Source organism: Sarcophilus harrisii, chromosome X, assembly GCF_902635505.1.
Source record: "Sarcophilus harrisii chromosome X, mSarHar1.11, whole genome shotgun sequence".
NCBI classification, from domain to species: Eukaryota; Metazoa; Chordata; class Mammalia; order Dasyuromorphia; family Dasyuridae; genus Sarcophilus; species Sarcophilus harrisii.
In genome coordinates this window covers 55,689,421-55,711,056 of record NC_045432.1, presented here as the reverse complement: position 1 = coordinate 55,711,056, position 21,636 = coordinate 55,689,421, and the positions used below count along the sequence as shown (strand labels likewise).

The 21,636-nt window shown below is 40.0% G+C and overlaps 1 pseudogene; it reads left to right on the top strand.

Moving 5' to 3' along the window:
• Positions 1-20,702, top strand: part of LOC111721613 — a 30,627-nt pseudogene extending 9,925 nt beyond the window's left edge.
• Positions 20,703-21,636: the final 934 nt, after the last annotated feature.

The following is a 21,636-nucleotide window of genomic DNA, read 5'->3' as shown; positions in this document are numbered from 1 at the left end:
CATCTAGGGGACCAGAGACTGGAGTAAAGTCCTCTGTCCAGCCTGAAATCTCCCTAATTCTCCTCCCCGATGATTAAAGTCCCCTGAGCCAGCTGGGCAGATAAATTTTTTGGGCTTCACACCTTTCAGGCCTGTCTGGGACTATCAGCACATTCCCTTTCTGTCTAAGCTTTTCCAATATATGTTGGAAAGGCTGGCAAAAAGAAATAGTCTTAGACAGGAGTCTCTGTGAGTGAAGATTCACCCCAGACTCTGTTTCTTCCCCTTTCTCCCTCCAGCCTGGGCAAGGCACTGACCCCTCAGGGTGGATGTCAAGTAGGAAGGTGCCTTAATGGCCATGGAATCCAACCTCCTCGTTTGACTAATGAGGAACCTGAGGCTTGAACAGGAGAAGCAGGGGCTTGCCCACCAGAACACAATCTGGGACTCTTTGAGGTTTCCTCTTTGTCTTTTCAGAACCTACCTAGCATGGTACCTTGTACATAGTAGTTGCTTTATGGATTTTTTTGCTGAATGGAATTGCCCTCCTGCAACTTCCTCTCTAGCTCCAGCATCCTGGCCCCTAGCTCTGCTTTCCCCGGCCTCCAGTACAAGAAGTCTAAAGACTCTCTTACCAGACAGCTCTTGAAGTATTTGAAAATAGCCACCAGGCCTCCCCGAAGTCTTTCCCTGGAGCATTCTTTGTGTTGCCCTCCTCTGAACTGGCTCCAGGTTGTCAGTGATTCAAGCCTAGGGCCCCCAGTCCAAATCCAGGGATCCTTCCCTGCCGCTTTTCTCCATTGTGGCTTTGTCTGGGAGACCAACCCAAATTGGACCCATTTCTTGGTGGGAGCATAATAGCTGTCGTGTAGAAGACAGCAGCGAGAGGAAACTGCTAAGAGAGAGAATTGGGGTGAAGGTAAGGACAAATTTCCTAACAATACTGAGCACTCCCCAAGCTGAATGGTCTGCTCTGAGACAGGTGTCTCTCCTTGGAGATCTTCAGATAAAGCCTAGACAATCACATGTGTCAAGCATACTTACATGACAACTGATCATGTGATCCTCTGATCCAGGTGATCTCCAAAGCAACCCCAGCTCTTCAAGCCTATGTTTTTGCTCAGGCAATTACCTTTCTCATGAAATTGGATGTCCAAGGTCTGTCTCCTCTAGCTACAGCTTCGTATCCTGTGGCCACTTCTGCTATCTCCATTATCCCTGAAGGTAGAGCTACATTTTTGCTTCTCACCTAAACAGCTTCTAGTTATTTTTCCAACTTTGACAGGGATTTGTGAATGTGATCCCCAAACTCTCACCTGTGAGATTCCCTCTTTCTTTTGTCTCCACCATTCAGATTTTAAAGAAAGAAGTGCATTATGTAAGCTTTCTTTGTGAAAAGGTAGAGGATTCACCACGGAGAATATATTTCAGGGTGCTCAAAAGATACAGAGGTCTAGTATATAAGAAAATATTCATCATAGTACTTTCTTAGCAGCTACCAAGGATTAAAGCCAAAGTTGAACTGTATCAATTGGGGGAAATGGCTAAACACACAATGATAAATGAACATAATGGAATATCATGTAACTGATGATTATGAGTAATTCAGAGAAGGTTGGGAAGATTTATGTGAAATAATGTAGGATGAAATAAGTCAAACCAGAATAATAATCATGGTTACAATATCGTGACTTATTGTAAATATCATTCAGTAGACATTTATCACATAACTACTATGTGCCAGGTACTGTGCTAAGCACTGGGAATCCAAAATGAGGGAAAAGGCAGTCCCTGCCCTTAAGGAGCTCACAATTTATTGGCAGAGACAATATGCAAACAAATATGCAGAGAAGCTATATAGAAGAAAAATAGAAAGTCATTAGCAGAGGGCCCATGCTAAAATGACTAGGGATTGAGCCAGGTTTCCTATAGAAGATGGAATTTTAGCTGGGGTTTGAAAGAAGCCAGTAGCAGGAGATTTTGGGGTTAAATGTAGTATAGTATATGTGGATGTAAAAATGACATCGGGCAACTCTCTTATCCTTTCCTAGAATGTTGTTTATGATTCTTTCCCTGTTATTAGTAATGTAATTTTTTAGATAAATCAACAAATATTTATTAAGTGTTTTCTGTGTGCCACATAAAGGCAGGTTGGTGGTGCAGTGAATGATCTACCAGGCCTGGAGACAAGAAGTCTTATTAGTTAGGGACTCTTCTTGGTTGGTTGTTGTCCACTTATGTCTGGTTCTTCATGGGCCCATTTGGGATATTGTTAGCAAAGCTCCTGGAATGGTTTGGCATTTCCTTTCCCAGCTCATTGTACAGATGAGGGAACAGAAGTGAACAGGGCTAAGTGACTTGCCCAGGGGTAAGTGTGACTTAACCAGCTAGGAAGTATCTGAGGCCAGATTTGAACTCAGGCCTTCCTGATTCCAGACCTGGTGCTCCATTCTGGTTAATGTAATCTTAGTCGACTTTTTAAAAAGTCCTCTTCCTTGCGATAGCAAGTTTGTACGAAAATGTATGGAGATGAACAGGGCAGTGTTCATTTTGAAAAAATGGCATGTAACATTTCACCTTCTTATATAATTTTGTTTTGTTATTTGTATTTGAGATGTTTGTATTTCATAATGATTCCTAAGTTTACAACAAAAAAGAAAACCTTTTAAAAGGATATTAGCATGAGATCAACCAAATCATTTCCAATGGAGCAGGAATGAACTGAACCAGCTACGCCCAGAGAAAGAACTCTGGGTGATGACTAAAAACCATTACATTGAATTCCCAATCCCTCTATTTATGCCCACCTGCATTTTTGATTTCCTTCACAAGCTAATTGTACAATATTTCAGAGTCTGATTCTTTTTATACAGCATAATAATGTTTTGGTCATGTATACTTATTGTGTATCTAAGTTATATTTTAATGTATTTAACATCTACTGGTCATCCTGCCATCTGGGGGAGTGGGTGGGGGGTAAGAGGTGAAAAATTGGAACAAGAGGTTTGGCAATTGTTAATGCTGTAAAGTTACTCATACATATAACCTGTAAATAAAAGGCTATTAAATAAAAAAAAAGGATATTAGCACTTTACATATGGATACATCAATCACTTCCTAACAAATGCCTAGACCAGCCCTGAATTTAAGCAAAAGCCTCTGATAGCATGATTGTAACCAAAGGCTCATCACCTTTCTTTCAGCTGAATCCTCCTCCTCACCTCTGAGTCAGCGCCCTCCAGCATGTCCAGATCTTGCAATGGTTGAAGGTATAGGGTCCTTTCTCGTGCAGACTCTCTGTGCCTTCATCACTCACAGAGGCCTCATCACATGCTGCCATGGTTGGCAAGTTCTACAGCCATTCCCTGGCTAGCCCAGACCCAAGGATGTTACTCACTTTGTTTCCTGGATGCTCTTCTGTTCTCTACAAGATATAAAACTGCCTTCAGGGAGAGTCCTTTCAATATGTGGACTCTGGGAGACATATTCAATGACATCAATAGATTACCTAACATTTTAGTGGGTAGACTTGGGAGATGGAAGATCTGAGTTCATAGATTCATAGAATGTTAGAGCATGAAGGGACCTTTGAGATCATCCAGTTTAACTCTCACTTTTTACATGAGATGAATGAGACCTTGCTCCAGAAGTGCAGAAGCTGTTCTTCAACCCTAGGTCTCTGGACTCTTGCTCTGCAATTCTTTTTTGCACCCATGAAACTTCAGCTCTGCTACCCATTCCTTCGTTCCCTCTAGGATTTGGGGCAAATCCCCTAACTTGGTCCCAGTTCTCTCTTCTGTAAAATGAGTGAAGCTTTGACATTCTATGAATCTGAACCCAGATCCTCTTACTAAGTATCCTTACCACTCAAAATCCTTTAACCCTTGAATTTCACTTCTTATGGCAGTTGAGCAACATCAGAGCAGATCCAGGCCAATGTGGCTCTTGGCCAGAGCTCCAAGATCTCCCTCAGGTCCCCAGAAGCCTGTAGGGTATATTTGGATCCTGTCTTGAGCCCAGAAAATAGTCAAGCAAAAGGAGAGAATGAATTGAGTTGGGGAAAAGAACATAGGATGGCCTAGCCAGCAGGAGGGGGAATGTTAGGGCAGCCATGTCTTCCTAGTGGCCTCTACCCAGTTGCCTGTTCCCCCCTCCCCACCTCCACTTTGCGAAAGGAAGCTGTCCTTTCCAGAGTCCCACTTGACTTGTTCCACTGGGGCTTGCCCCAGTGTCTCTGCCTAACACAGCACCTCCCCCTAACTGAAACCACATGGAGGTGAATAATGTCATACTTGGCGCCTACCCAATCAAGCAAGACATGAGAGGGTGGCCAGACCTCAACTTGTTTGAACAAATGTTAAGAAAACATTTCTAAGGGGATATTCCAGAAAAACATGCTCACCCCAGGTCTTGGAACAGATGTTTGGTTTCCAGGATCACATTGCTTCGCAGTTATTGTTATCAAATGCCTATAGGTAGGACAGAGTTGCACCAAATTTTGAGTTATGGTGGCTGTTAGTTCACCCGGTCTCCCCCAACCCCCTCAGCATTCGCATAAAATAAATCCAGAGGTGAACTCGGCTGTCCATGATTCAAATGAGTGGTGCCCTGTAAAATCTGATTTTTTAACTTCTCAGCATCTCTCGATATATACTACTGTGGGTGATAAGAGTTGGTGTATGAGCAACCGAGCTGTCACTTACCTCTTGGGTACCTATCCCGATGCTCATATAGAGGAAGGTGCCCCCTCCACACTCACTGCCACCTGTCAGATCACACCCAAATGTGTACTTGGTACTCTGCCTTACTTTCTATTACTCACCCTCCTCCAATGCTGAATATCAATACTTGAAGAATACAGCCATAGCAATCACTATTTCTACTTTAACACTGGAATACTCAGAGAATCCAAACCAGTCTCCAACCACTTCTAAGCCACCACACACTCCAGGGCTTTGATTACTTCCCAATCAATTGTCGACAACCATTTATTAAGTGCCTACCGTGTGCCACTGATGCCTTTAAAGGCTCCCGCCCAAACTGTAATTCAGCACACCATTCCCACAATGAAAAGATGTCAAGTGTATACAACCCACTGATAGCAGCATCTGACTTCACATACAGAGGACATTCTCAGTGTAGAGAAATAGCAAGGCAAAGTGGAAAATAAACTTACAAAGGAACTAAGTTCAAATCCTGTTTCAGATACTAACTGTAGGGCCATGGAGAGTTTTCTAGTCTTAGTTTCTTCATTTGTAAAATGAAAGTTGGACTCATCATTTGGCTTCCTCACCCCCCTCCCTTTTTTATTGTGGACCTTTTAAGTAGTGCAATGCAGCCTCAGAACCATATTTTTGATACATAGAGTAAAATGTGGGGACCCAGTCTTCATTTTCTCATTATTCCCCATTACATCCAGCACAGGAATGGGTATATAACAGTTACTCCTAAAAGACTGATTGCTTGATTGCTGGAATATCAGCAGACTTAAGAGTTAAGCAACAAGTCTTCCATCTCATTTCTTCTCAGAAGTCTTGTTACCTGTAGATTTCCAAGACTGCAGCTGTAGATTTGGGGACTCTAGTCCTTATTATCATAATGATATCGCCTCAGTTACAGGGCACCCCTCTCTCCTCCATGTTGTACAGTTGAGTTTGAGTAAGCTGCTTCCAGGGCTCAACTTCTGAGAGGACTAGCCGAGACCTGTGCAAATTGGAAAAATAAAACAGACGACGCAATGGAACCCAGTGCCACAAGCAGCTTATACCAGGAACTGTGTTGACATAGAGGCATATTATGGACCCAAAGCGGTAGATACAGGCAGGGAGCAAAGAAAGGGTTTTAAGTGACATTCAGGATTCCCTGGAGCAATGGTTCCTGGTTAGTGGTTTGCAAACCCCTTAGGGGTTCCTGACTGTGGTCCAAGAAGTTCAAGCTGAACATTCCTTAATGGCAGTAAATAATTGCCCAATTATGTTACAATTATGTTACAAATATATTTTTCCTCTGTGACAACAAGCATGTGCTAGTTTGAAGCATTATATGTTTATTTCTGCTGCAATTCAAATCCATCGTGAGTTTTTTGGGGGCAAAAGTTATCATTGTAGTTATTGCGAGCGCTTAACGAATAAACTGAAAAGAATATTATGAGTAATATGTTAAATTACCCTGGGGATTCACAACACTTTTTTGTTGAAAGGGGCTCGTGAAACAAAAAAAATGTTGGAAACCACTGCCCTAAAGCCAATAAGCTCCTCCAGATGGTCCTGTTCACTATCAACATTGTGGTAATTGTATCACACCCCAGAACATTGCAGAGCCTTCTGGAAGATCTGTAACACTTAAAAGAGATCCGCTGAATAATCCAAATAGGAAAAACTGAGTGGATGAAAGAATCTCTATAGTTCAGTTTAACGAACAGTCCACTGAGCTGTTCTCTGTACATGTCGTGGACAGACATCATAGATGAGCAATGAGCCAATCCCAGAACTGGGTAGGAAGAAGAGAGAAGATTGCATTGCATTTGGGAAATTGCACGTTACTTTCAGTGTTCCCAAGCTATGCTTAAACACAAAATCCATATTTTTAACACTGATGTTCTCCCAGGATTACTATATGGTTTTTAATCGGGGGAATGCCACAATTTACAACCTGTCATTCAAAGGACAATGAAGAGTTACATATCAGGCATAAATGGGCCGCTGCATAATTACAGTGATAACTGTTGTCCGAGAAGTGGCGTAAAAGATATTACACAGGAAATATAGGGTTGGGGGTGGAGGTGGGCCAGTCATGTAGTGAGAATGAGGGCTAATAGATGGGCAGCCTGAGTGCTCTATTCTTACCCATAGAATGTTAGCCTCACAAGAAGGCAATCAGTACATTGGATTTCTTTTCTGTAGAGAATTGATTGGAGGGAAATAAATAGGGATCATACAGAATGAGAAGTAATAGGTAGGATGCAACTAGAGCTGGAAGGGAACTTTTTAGAGATCACCTACTCCAACCCTTTCATTTTACGAATGCAGAAATGGAGGCAATATAAGCTACGTGACTTGCCTAACATCACACAGAAACTAAATAGCTGAGCTGGCATTCTAACAAAGGTCCTCTGGCTCCAAATCCAGTGCTCTTCTCATTGATCCGTTCATGTACCATTGTAAAGAGGTGTTCACACTGATGAGACTTAGCAACACTGAAGAATCATATCTCAGTGGCACCCAGGAGTTGACAATTCATTTTTCTCACAACAGCTCTGTGAGGTAGATAGCCCAAGTATTTTTATCATTGTTCTTTTTACAGATGAGTAAACTTAAGATCTGAGGTATTAAATGACTTGTCTATGGTCCCACATCCAATGATTATCCGAAATTGAGTTTAAACTCAAGTCCTGAACTCCTTGATGCCTCTTTTGAAGTACTGAAGTATGAGGATGAAGAGAAGACTCTGTTCCTGATACAGTTTGGGAAACCCGGCTCCCAAACACCGGGGGACTCTTGATGTGTGCTTCTGTTTTTCTTTATCTAATCCCCACTGCTTTGCTTCATCTGTCAGAATCTACCTGAACAGATTTATTTCTATAAAATAATCTCTTCCTCTCGCCTATCAGAATTTTTATTGAAGACCTGCTCCGTGTTTTATTTCAAGAAGTCCTAGAGGGTGCCAGGCTGACTTTAGATTCCATTGTGCTCTCTGGGGCACCAGGGAGATAAAGACTTTACCCAAGAAAGACTGACTTTGAGCAAATCACTTAATCTCTCAGTTGTTCAGGCAAGTGTCATTCTGCATTGGTTTATTGGAAGGTCCCTCTATCAATGACATTACAAGGCTTGTTCCCTCCTCCCACTCTACATGATTGCACTGAGTGTGGCCTATGACTCAGGGAACCAATCGAAAACAACAGTGTTAGCTGACATTTATAAAAAGTCTTTATATTTATATTTATAAAGTACTATATAAATATTATTGCCTTAAAGCAAATCCTCTGCTCTCTATTTTATACCTGGGGAATCTAAAGCATGGCATTTGCCCAAAGTGATACAGATATTTAAATGGTGACACTGGGACTAGAAGTCTGTGGTTTTTTCCAACCCATCATAGTACCCCTCTCTTACTTCTGGCTCTTACTTTCTATAGTTGAGAGTCTAAGAATGTCAAAAACTTGTATGTGTTATTTTCTTCACACAGCATCCAAGGAAGAGACAGTTCAATGACTGATGATGGCAGTTCTGGTAGTCTGAGTATTGTTCTGAATGAATAGAAGAAAGTTTGTAGTAACAGTGGGGCAAGCAGCAGTGCACTAGGGAACCAAAGACTTTGAGAATTGGAAGGGACCTCAGCATCACCTGGTACAAGTTAGAAATAAAAGGAATCCCCACTATAAAATACCTGATGACTTCTCAGGATGGGGAACCCAGAACCTCCGGAGGTAGCCCATTCCACTTTGGAATGGCTGCCGTTGTCATTATTAGTAAGTTTTTCCATACATTGAGCCCAAAGTTGACTCTGCAACTTTCACTCATTGCTCCTGCTTCTCCTCAATCTCCTCCAGTATCCTCTTGCCCAGGCTAAACATACCCGATTCCTTCAACAGCTCCTCATTTGACATGAACCCAAGGCCTTTTACCGTGCTGGTTGCCCATCTTTGGCCACTCTCCAGCTTATCAGTGTCCTTTCATCTACGTGTCCCAGAACTGAACACAGTATTCTAAATGAGTTGACAGGACGGAATAGAATCAGTTGGTAAATATTTATGTTTCAGATGCCGAGAGTCACTGAAAGAGCAGTGTCATTAAAACTGAGTGAGAAGGGACTATCTTTTTTTATTTTATTTTATTTTATTTTTTATTAAATAGCCTTTTATTTACAGGTTATATGTATGAGTAACTTTACAGCATTGACAATTGCCAAACCTCTTGTTCCAATTTTTCCCCTCTTTCCTCCCACCCCCTCCCCCAGATGGCAGGATGACCACTAGATGTTAAATATATTAAAATATAAATTAGATACACAATACGTATACATGACCAAACTGTTATTTTGCTGTATAAAAAGAATCAGACTCTGAAATATTGTACAATTAGGCTGTGAAGGAAATCAAAAATGCAGGTGGGCAAAAATATAGGGATTGGGAATTCGATGTAATGGTTTTTAGTCATCTCCCAGAGTTCTTTCTCTGGGCGTAGCCGGTTCAGTTCATTCCTGCTCCATTGGAAATGATTTGGTTGATCTCATTGCTGAGGATGGCCAAGTCCATCAGAACTGGTCATCATTTAGTATTGTTGTTGAAGTATATAATGCTCTCCTGGTCCTGCTCATTTCACTCAGCATCAGTTCATGCAAGTCTCTCCAGGCCTTTCTGAAATCCTCCTGTTGGTCATTTCTTAAGAAGAAGAATATTCCATAATATTCATATACCACAATTTATTCAGCCATTCTCCAACTGATGGGCATCCACTCAGTTTCCACTACACTACTAGCCACTACAAAGAGGGCTGCCACAAACATTCTGGCACAAACGGGTCCCTTTCCCTTCTTTATGATCTCTTTGGGATATAAACCCAGCACTGCTGGATCAAAGGGTATGCACAGTTTGATAACTTTTTGAGCATAGTTCCAAATTGCTCTCCAGAATGGCTGGATGTATTCACAATTCCACCACCAATGTATCAGTGTCCCAGTTTTCCTGCATCCCCTTCAACATTCATTATCTTTTCCTGTCATTCTAGCCAATCTGACAGGTGTGTAGTGGTATCTCAGAGTTGTCTTAATTTGCATTTCTCTGATTAATAATGACTTGGAGCATCTTTTCATGTGGCTAGAAATAGTTTCAATTTCTTCATCTGAGAATTGTCTGTTCTTATCCTTTGACCATTTATCGATTGGAGAATGGCTTGATTTCTTATAAATTAGAGTTAATTCTCTATATATTTTGGAAATGAGGCCTTTCTCAGAACCTTTGACTGTAAAAATACTTTCCCAGTTTATTGCTTGAGAAGGGACTATCAAGAAGATGATCAACAGGATCAGAGACCGCAAGATTAGGTGGGAAGGACTGAGAAAACTACATTAGTTTTGGCAATTAAGTGAGGATTGGTAACTTTAGATAGTTCAGTTTCAGTTGAGGGATGAAATTGTAAACCAGATTACAGAGGGCTTAGAAGCCAGTGAAAGGACAGTGGAGGTACCAGTTGTAGACGGCTTCTTTTTTTAAGGTAGCTATTAAGGCAAGGAGAGATATAGGATGACAGCTAATGGAGGTTGTGACCGAGGGCCAGTTGCTGTTCTCTGATCTCCCCACAGAGCGGCAGTTGTGGTCTCTCTGCCCTCTCCCACCTCCCCACCCCGGGGCAGTTGCCCATCTCTAACCCCTCCACAAGGTGGCAGTTGCGGTCTCTCCCACCTACCCCCACCCCGGGGGCAGTTGCCCTCCCCTCACCTCTCCACAGAGCCGCAGCTGTGTTCAATCACCTTCCCATTGAGAGGCAGCTCCAGTTCTCTGACCTCTTCCCAGAGAGTCACTTGTGTTCCCTAAGCTCCCCACTGAGAGGCCTTTGCGTTCTCTGGCCTCTCTCCTCTTCTCTCTGCCTCCATTTCATGCCCTTCCCAGGCCACAAGCAACACTACATCAGGAAAGGCTGCCCCACAACCCCCTCAAGGCTCACACCCCACAGCTGCTGAGCCTCTCAGGGAATTGGCCTGCCCTTTCCCCCAGCCAGGCTCCATAGCATTCATAGCCTCTTTGATTTTCCAGGCACTCTTCCCATCATTGTACACAAGTGACTCCTCACACCTAGCACTCTATTCTACCTACTATGTGCCAGTAACCCCGTGAAACACTCTCCATATATTCCAAGATCTAGTCTTTACTTACTGCCACATTTGTGCCTGTCACTCTTCTCAAGACTTTCCTTAGAGAAATAATAGCTAACATTGACATCCCGCCTACCTTGTGCAAGTCATTGTGCGACAGGCTCGATATTTATGAATGATAATAACTACCCTTTGGGGTACCTACTATGTACGGTCATTCTAGAAGGGAATTCAGAGAAAGTCATAGAAAGAGTTTGCCTTTATACCACCTGCTGTGGGCTATTCACGCTTTCAGACATTTTCAATGTGTTGATCATGACTGAGATTTATGGCACCTACTGTGTGCCAAGAAATGTCCTTGGAAATGGACATTTATTCATACAAAGGGTTTACATTTATAGCACCTACTAAATGCCAATCATTTTGCAATGAACATTCCAGATATTAATAAAAATATCTAGCATTTGTAGCAATTATTTCCAGTGATTGTGCCGAGCATTATACAGAAAAGGACAATCATAACTAGAATTTGATACCACCTACTCTAGGAAAGGCACCATGTGAAACACTCTCGCTATATTTGTAATATCTCGTATTTATATACTGCCAAATAGGTGCCTTTCCATGTTCCAAGCCATTTCCATATATAAACAATGCCTTCCATTGAAATACTGCCTACTGTGTCACAGTCATTGTGCTAACGACTTTATATTGATTAATAATAACAATAACTAGCATTTATGGTCCCTACTAGGTACCAGTCATTGTAGAAGGGAATTCACGGAAATTCATCCAAAAGGTTAGCATTTATACCACCTGCTGTGAGCCATTCACTGTGCAAAGTTCTTTACATTTATTGATCATAACTGGGATTTGTGGCACCTAATTATGTGCCAGTAATTGTTCTACTCTATGTACATTTATTAACAGTAATAGTTTGCAATGATCTCACCTAATATGTGCCAATCATTTTGAAAAAAACTTTCCAGATATTAATAATAGTAAGAGCTAGCACTTATAATTTCTATTATGTTCCAGTCATTGATCCAAGCATTATACACAATTTAGTAATCATAGCTACCATTTTATAGCACCTACTATGTGCCACTCACCATGTGAAAAGCACTCTACATTAGTAATAGCTAGTGTTTACATGTTGCCAAGTATGTGCCATATCCCAGTTATAGGCTCTTTCCATAGGTAAATAATAGTTGACATTTGCAAACTGCCTACTGTGTGAAAGTCACAGTACTAAGGGCTGCATATTTATTAATAATAATAAGTAGCATTTATTGTACTTACTATGTGCCAGTCATTGTAGAAAGAAACTCACCAAAATTCATAAAAAGAGTTTGCATTTACACCACCTGCTGTGTGAAGGTCACTTTATAAGACACTATACTTTTACTGATCATGGCTGGAATTTATGGCACCTACTATGTGCCAACCATTATTCTAGGCAATGTACATTTATTAATAGTAATACTTTGCATTTCTAACACCTACTATGTTCCAGTCATTTTGCAAAAAATTTCCAGATTTTAATAGAGCTAGCCTTTATAGCCCCTGTTATGTTCCAGTCACTGATCCAAGCATTATACACAATTTAAAATTCATAGACAAAAATAGAGGGATTGGAAATGCTATGTAGTGGTTCACACTCATTTCCCAGAGTTCTTTCCCTGGGTGTATGTAGCTGGTTCAGTTCATTCCTGCTCTATTGGAACTGATTTGGTTCATCTCATTGTTGAAGAGGGCCACGTCCATCAGAATTGATCATCATATAGTATTGTTGTTGCAGTGTATAATGATCTCCTGGTCCTGCTCATTTCACTCGGCATCAGTTCGTGTAAGTCTCTCCAAGCCTCTCTGTATTCATCCTGCTGGTCATTTCTTACAGAACAATAATATTCCATAACATTCATATTCTGGCTAGCATTTAAAGCCCTCTTTCTTTTCATTCTGCTTCTGAGTCTCTAGACTGCTTTCTCATCCTAGAACATCTTTCCATCCTTATGGCCTTTTCCTCCCACTATTGAGTTCTTCCTGGAACCTTCATTTTGAGGTTCATTCCTCTCTCAGCTCTGCTTCTGACTTTCTGGACTTGGCCACCATATCTCTGTATGGATGCTTCCTCCCCCCTAACCCCACTCTTTTGAGCTCCTTTTTCTATGTGTCTCTTTCCCCATTAGAACGTAAGCTCCTTGAAATCGGGGACCATCTGTACTTTTGCTTGTATTTGTATCTCCAGTGCTTAGCACAATGTTTGGCACAAGTGATTACTTAATAAAGTCTCGTTGGCTTCACTGCACAAACTGGTTCCAATCCATTTCCAGATTCATTGGACACCAGTCCTCCTTCTATACTCTTTAATCCAGCTGATCTGGACTTCTCTCTGTGCCTTATTCCCAATACTGCATCTCCATCTCTGTGCTTTGTATCTACCATTCTATATTCCTAAAATGCATTTGCTCCTTATCCCTACCACAGAATCCTCTTTCTTTAAGAGGCACCTCAAACACTGTTTTTGCATGAAAGCTTTCTTAATGTCCCCAACTGGCAGTGGCCTCTCGAATTATCTTGCATTTATTTTGTATATATTTGTATTTGTTAACTTTGTATTTATTCCACACACACTTAAGATAGTTTGTTGCTAGCATATAATATCTCTACCTACTTCATCTTGCAAAGGCATAAAGATGGAAGAGGCAATGTTGTGTATGAAAAATAGCAAACAGGTTGGTTTGGATTATAGAAAGCGTGAACAATAGTAATATGGAATAAGCCTGGAGAGGTAGACTAGAGCTAGACTGTGAATGGCTTTCAGGGCCAAACTAAGGAATATATATATATTTTATCTTAGAAGCAATAGGGAGCCATTTGAATTTTTTGAATAATAGAGTGACAGGGTTAAACTTGTGTTTTGGCACCTCTGCCGAAGTGAAATAGGAAAGGAGAGACATTTGAGGAATAGGGGTCATTCAGGAGGATCTTGCAGTTATTTCAGATAAGTGAGTATTTGGCAAATATTGGATAAGGTTATGCAGGGTGGGATAAGGGAGAGGGGAGAGTCTAGATCAGTGCCAGAGTTATGAACTCAGTGCCTGGAAGGAAAATAATTCTCATAGCAGATTAAGGAAGTTTGAGGAGAGGTCACTTTAAAGAAAGAAGATGATGAGTTCTGTTGCAGACATGAGCTATAAATAATGACGGCTCAATGAATATGAAGACTTCAGAGAAACAGGAGAAGATATGAATTGATACAAGTGAAATATGCAGACACAAGAAAGTGATACGTAATGACTAGTGATGCAAATAGAAAGAGCAACAACAAAAACAACTCAGTTGAACTCTGTAATTAGAATGACTAAGTTTGATCCCAAAGAAGTCATCTTCATTCCTTTATTTGCACAGGTGAAGGAGTAGGGTATGAAACATTGCATACCCTGTTAGATTTGATTAATGAATTATTTGGTTTTGCTGAGCTGCTTTCTCCCTCTTTTTAAATTAGTATTGTTATCAAGGAATGGTTTACTGGGTAGAGATATAGCTGTAAGTGAAGGTAATTTAAAATTAAAAGATGACAATAAAAATTTAAAAAATTAAAAAACCCACATTTCTGTAGACCTTTACAATATACAAAGAACTTTCATCACTGGTGGTTTTTGGTATTCAGGTACTGGTTCTGACATTTCCCAATCTTGTGACCCTAGTGAGTAACATTTCCTCTCCGGATCTTGGGTTTCTCATCTCTAAAATGAAGAACAGCAATAATTTTCCCAACCTATCTAACAAAGATCTTGTGAGGAAAGTAGTTTGTATCATTGTAGCACTAGAAAGATGAAAGTTGGAAATATGAGTTATCATTATTATTCACATTTTACACGGGTGGAACCAGGGTGAAAGAGTTATACAGTTATATAGGTAGTAAATAGTGAAGGCAGGACTCATACCCAGGTATTCTGGCTCCAGAGACAGTGCTTATTGGGCTGTACCACACATTCCCTCTCAAGAGATGACTTGATGACTTTGATGAGATATTTTTCCAAACGATTTCTCCATATGAATGATGAAGCTTCTTCTTAGTGCATAGGCAGTTTCTTACACACAGACCCACACAGGCTGACTCACAGACTCACAGAGAGGGTTGAAGACACAGAAACATAAAGATAGATTGAGAGACTCAGAAAGTCAGACAGATGGATGACAGCTGCAGATGATTCCTTAGCAATATGGACTGTCCTCCAGGAATGAGGCTGCTCTCCTGAGGGAGAGCAGAAAAGGGTGTGGAAGACAGGAAGAAATACTCTTACTGATAAACCCTGAGCCGACCTGCCTTCTGGACACTGAAATGTCACGGACAGAAGACATTGTGATAGAGTGCATCTTTGCCCTACTGCCAAACTTTAACAGCATTTCTTGGCGGCCCAGGGAAACTGGAGAGCCCTGAAGTCCCTGTAGAGACCAAGGAAATAGTTTGATATTTTTTAATATTTGATATCATCAACAGACACTAGAGAAGGGGTTTGTATTTATCAGGGATTTTTCACCTTTTGTGTGTCATAAATTCCTTTGGCAGTATAGTGAAGCTTATTTCCCCTTCTCTCAGAATAATATTTATTGATCAAAAATGAAAAAGCAAGAAGATTCCTAGCATATATTTTACTCAGAAAATGAAAGCAGGAATAATCAGAATAATAGTCTTTCCATAACCTTTGGTCACACTCTCCTACCAGTACCTACAGTGTCCATGAAAAGGGCAGGGATGCATGGTGGAAAATGGGTACACACTTTTAGAACCCCAGCAGTGAGGCACATGAGTGGCAAAACAGTATATTCAGGGCAATTCAAGACTGCAAGCCTGGATATCTACAGATTATTCTTTGATGACTGCTTTTCTGCTTTTTTCTTGATTGCTAAAGCTGTGTTTGACTCTTATAACTGACAGCCACTCTAAACCAGGGGTCTACAGAGATCCCCAGGTCTTTTCACTTGGTTAGACATAGCATGGCATTCTTTCTATGAAAAGCAGTTTCCTTTGTTAGTTTTGTAAAATAAACTGGGGGAGGTCTTGCTTTGTATAGACTTGGACAGATGTAGTCAATAAATTCATGGGCTAGAGGAGTTTTTACTTATAAATAAAGGGCAGTAGATGGCCAACCAGGTAAGCCCTTAAGAGTTTTTGCCTCTCTCAAGCTTTAGAGGGCACTAGGGAGCAAAGCAGCCTTTCACCTCAATCAGTTCTTCAACTGTAGAAGAGGATTCTCTTTTTCTCCAAAAAGGTCTCTAAACAGCAGAGCTTTTCTCCAATCAGATCAGCTCCCCTCATGTAATCTCTGCTACATAGCAGAGATTATGAGTAGCTGATTTTAGCTTCTGTCAACTTCTGAGATCTGTTAGTTTCTCAACTTTATAAGGCTCTGGTCTCTTTCCTGCATTTTACTTCTTTAGTCACTAACTCATAACCCTCTGGCTTCTGTTTCTCCAGATAATATTTGATGACCCATCTCCTCATATGTAACAATACATTTCTAACTTGGGTTGAGAAATAAAAAGTCTCCCTTTTAGAATAATATTTGTTGGAATATTGTCTCCTCTATTAAATTGAGAGCTTCTTGAGCTCATGAACCATCTTTTATCTTTTTTTGGTATCCCCAGCATTTAGCATAGTGCCCGGAACATAGAAGACACTTAAATGTTTTTGAATTGCTCAATTGCTCTATCCATCCTAAACTCAAAATTGATCAAAAATGATTTACCTAGAACACGAAGAGCCTCTGTATTTGTTTAAAGGATCTTATTGTAAAGGCAGATACTGCTGCTTCTTGAAAGGCTTATCTGGAGTTTGACCCAGACTGCCCTAAATCAAGAAATAAAAATATATTGGTTTTAGAGTACATTGAGTTAGAATTCTGGCTCTAATACTACCTATGTGACTCAGTTTTTATCTGTAAAATGGGGAAATGATACTACTTACCTCGTAGACTTGTTGTGCAAAAAATTGCAAACCTAAAAGCACTAGAAAAATGGGAGATATTATTAATAAGCCTTGAGGAACCATAGAAATATTAACTAATAATCTTAACTCAGCATTTGAATTGTGACTGATTTTTTTTAAAAAGCAGATCAAGAACTTCCAGCAAGATAGTTCAAAGGAGTAATTAAAGAATTGGAAAAAGAGATATAAAGTGAAATTAGAGCTTTTAATTAAAAACTCAAAAGGAAACTTGATGGTCTTTAGCCAAAGCTGGAAAACCTTAACAAGACAGTAGAAACCTTCAAAATAGAATGGGGGAGAAAGAACAAAGGAACATCAAGGTACAATAAGATTTATAAAAAAGAAAGTCAAAAGACAGTGCATATGAAGGCTCCACAAAGACAATTGACACAGATAAAAGATATTTTATCAGCTTCATTGGCCTGTTAGGAAAACATGATGAAGTAGAAAGCCTAAACACCATATATCAGGAAATCATAAAAGACAATTGCCTGGAAGTATTTGTAACAAGAGGACACCATACCAAAATGATAGAATCTATATGACACCTCAAGTTTAACAGCCAGAAATAGATTGGTTAAGTTCTAGAACTTTTAAGTCAAAGAGAAAATATTGCAAGCATTAAACAAGGAACTGTAGTCTCATTTGCACAGAAAGAATAGTAACACCTTCTGATTGCTCTCTCTGGCTCAAGTCTCTCCCTATGCCAATCCTCTCCTCTACTGCCAAGGTGATTTTTCTGAAGTGTAGGCATAACCATGGCAATTCTCTATTCAGTTCCCCAGCAGTCCCCTATTATATTGAGGATTAAATATAATCTCCTCTGCTTGACACTGAAACTTCTTCATAACCTGACCCCTTTCTATCTTTCCAATCTTATTACACTTTACTCTTTTCTATGCATTCTATAATTCAGTTACATCAACCTGATTGCAGTTCCTTGAATACAACACTCCATCTTCCCTTTTTGTGTCTTTGTTGGAGTTATTTTCCCAGCCTAGAAAGTTCTGCCCTCTCCCCATCTCTTTGTTTCACTTTCTTCAAAACTCAAGTCTCCCTTTGTATAAATCTTTCCTGGTTCTCTCAGGTCCTAGAACCTTTTCCTCTCAGATTACTCTATTCTGAATATACATTATATGACCTAGTTATTTACATGTTATCTCTCCCATTAAAATGCAAGCTTCTTGAAAATAGCTATTATTTTTTGATTTTCTATGTATCCCTAGAACCTAGAACAGTGTCTAGCACCTTAATGAACATCTCTTTTTTTTAAAATAACTTTTTATTGACAGAACCTATGCCAGGGTAGTTTTTTTTACAACATTATCCCTTGCACTCACTTCTGTTCCGATTTTTCCCCTCCCTCCCTCCGCCCTCTCCCCAAAGATGGCAAGCAGTCCTATACATGTTAAATAGATTGCAGTGGATCTTGGATGTAATATATGTGGGCAGAACTGAACAGTTTTCTTGTTGCTCAGGGAGAATTGGATTTAGAAGGTATAAATAACCTGGGAAGAAGAACAAAAATGCAAGCAGTTTACATTCATTTCCTAGTGTTCTTTCTTTGGGTGTAGCTGCTTCTGTCCATCCTTGATCAATTGAAACTCAGTTGGATCTTGTCTTTGCTGAAGAAATCCACTTCCATCAGAATACATCCTCATACAGTATCGCTGTTGAGGTATATAATGATTTCCTGGTTCTGCTCATTTCGCTCAGCATCAATTCATGTAAGTCTCGCCAATCCTCTCTGTATTCGTCCTGTTGGTCATTTCTTACAGAACAATAATATTCCATAACATTCATATACCACAATTTACTCAACCATTCTCCAATTGATGAGCATCCATTCATTTTCCAGCTTCTGGCCACTACAAACAGGGCTGCCACAAACATTTTGGCACATACAGGTCCCTTTCCCTTTTTTAGTATCTCCTTGGGGTATAAGCCCAGTAGAGACACTGCTGGATCAAAGGGTATGCACAGTTTGATAACTTTTTGGACATAGTTCCAAATTGCTCTCCAGAATGGCTGGATGTATTCACAATTCCACCAACAATGTATCAGTGTCCCTGTTTTCCCACATCCCCTCCAACATTCTGCATTATCTTTCCCTGTCATTCTGGCCAATCTGACAGATGTATAGTGGTATCTCAGAGTTGTCTTAATTTGCATTTCTCTGATCAATAGTGATTTGGAACACTCTTTCATATGAGTAGTAATAGTTTTAATTTCATCATCTGAAAATTGTCTGTTCATATCCTTTGACCATGTATCAATTGGAGAATGGCTTGATTTCTTATAAATTAGAGTCAATTCTCTATATATTTTGGAAATGAGTCCTTTATCAGAACCTTTGACTGTAAAAATGTTTTCCCAGTTTATTGTTTCCCTTCTAATCTTGCCTGCATTAGTTTTGTTTGTACAAAAACTTTTCAATTTGATATAGTCAAAATTTTCAATTTTGTAGTCAATAGTGATCTCTAGTTCTTCTTTGGTCATAAATTCTTCCTCTTCCACAGGTCTGAGAGGTAAACTATCCTATGCTCTTCCAATTTATTTATGATCTCATTCTTTATGCCTAGATCATGAACCCATTTTGACCTTATCTTGGTGTACGGTGTTAAGTGTGGGTCAATGCCTAGTTTCTGCCATACTAATTTCCAATTTTCCAGCAATTTTTGTCAAATAATGCATTCTTATCCCAAAAACTGGGGTCTTTGGGTTTGTCAAACACTAGATAATTAAGTTTATTGGCTGTTTTGTCCTTTGAAACTAACCTATTCCATTGATCAACTAGTCTATTTCTTAGCTAATATCAGATAGTTTTTAATGAATATCTCTTGATTGGTTGATGATTTCAAATATGGTGATAGTAAAAACAGATATTGTCAAGGCACTATAGATAATGAGACAATATGTTCATCTCTAGATTTAGATATAGATATCACTCGATGCCAGGAAAAGCTAACTTTAATTGTAAAATATATATACAGTAAGACCAATTATAGGTGACACTCAACATGTGCATTTTTACCATCTGGCCCTCATGCCTTCCATACTCTCTTCTCCTTTCTTACTTCAGAATTTCCTGGCTTCCTTTTAAGTCTTAGCTAAAATCTCACCTTCTGCAAGAAGCCTCCTCAATGTCAGTCTTTGCATCCTCATGGTTTTGCGAAAATACCTGATAGTAAGCACTTAATAAACACTTGTTAAGTTGATTCAACTGATCTCAGTCACCTTTGTAACCAAATTGTGTCATCCGTCACTGCTTCTTTTTGATTAGATGGTGTTCTATTTCTGCTGTTCTCTGTTTATTGACTATTTACTGTTGTTTTTTCCAAAACTCTGTTTACTGACGGTTTACCTGACTGATTTCTAGGCCAGTCTGATGCCCTATCCTCTCATCTACTCCCTTCTGGTTAAGTATGCCCCAGTCATCTCTGCTGAGAGAGCCTACCATAAGTAGCCCACTATAGCAAAGTTCACCAGTGATTGCTTTGAGCCATTCTGACCGAATGATGGAGTATGACCCTCGCTGTGCTAAATACACATATTGCTGCTTGTTGTATCAGTGTGATAAGGGTCTCAAAGATGTTAAGTCTTTCATCTGGTTTGTGGATTGGTGCCCAATTGGCTTTGAGGCTGGCATCAATTACTAGCCTCCAACTGTGGTTTCTAGTGGTGGCCTGGCAAAGGCACTGAGTAACGCCACTGCAATTGTTGAAGCCTGGGCTTTCCTGGCTCACAAATCTGGTCTGATATATGCCAAGCATATTTTTGTTCATTGCCTTGTAGGGGAGAAAATGGAGGAAGGAAAGTCCTTTGAGCACTGGAGGGCATAGCTGCCATAGATGATTATGAGGAGGTTGGAATATATAGTGCTGAGGGGGAAGATGAAGGCAATGAAGATGAAATTATACATTTTCCTCTTTTTTTCATACTTGTTTCCTTTTTTGTTCTGTGGGAAAAAGTCTTCTGTGCCCATTAAATATCAATAAAAAATATGATACTTGCAAAAAAAAAGATATGATGTACCCAAATGTATTGGCTTTAACTAAAGCAACCCCTAGAGGAATAGGTGTGCGTGTGCTGTTCAGTCGTTTTGTCAGTTTTCAGGATCCCATTTGGAGTATTCTTGGCAAGGATACTGCCATTTCCTTCTCCGGGTCATTTTAGAGATGAGGTAACTAAAGTGAAGTAACTTGCCCAGGGTCACAGAAGTAATCAGTGTTTGAAGCTAGATTTGAACTTGTGTTTTAATGACTCCAAGCCCAGTGCTGTATCCACTGCAGTGCCCCCATGCTGACCCCCCATGTATGTGTATGAACTCTTAGAAAGAAAGAGAAGACCAATGATCATGGGATCATAGAGCATAGTTGGAAAGGACTCCCTGCATCTTCTAGGCCAACTTGTCATTTTATAGAGGAGTGTCATTGAGTGCCAGGGTGATGAAGCTATCCACTCAAGGTGACATACACAGAGCTAGAAAGGACCTCCTGCGATCATCTACTTCCTCCTCATTTTATAAATGAGGAAACTGAAGCCCAGGGAGTTTAATTGAGTAGTTCAAGATCACAGGATTCATCCGCTTTTCCACTGCCTCCTAAGAAATGGTGCACATAAGAATGATCATGACTGATATTTGTATGGCACTTTAAGAGTTTTATGAGATCCTTTCCACAAAATTCCCTCATTTGATCCTGGCAACAATGTGAAGTATTCCAGGTATCAAAAAATCAACACATTAACCGTCTCTAAAGACAAAAGTAGAAAATTTGAAGATCAGAGGTAAAATAAGATCCTTTGAAAGCATAGATTATAAATTTTAAAAAAAGACTTTTGCTGAT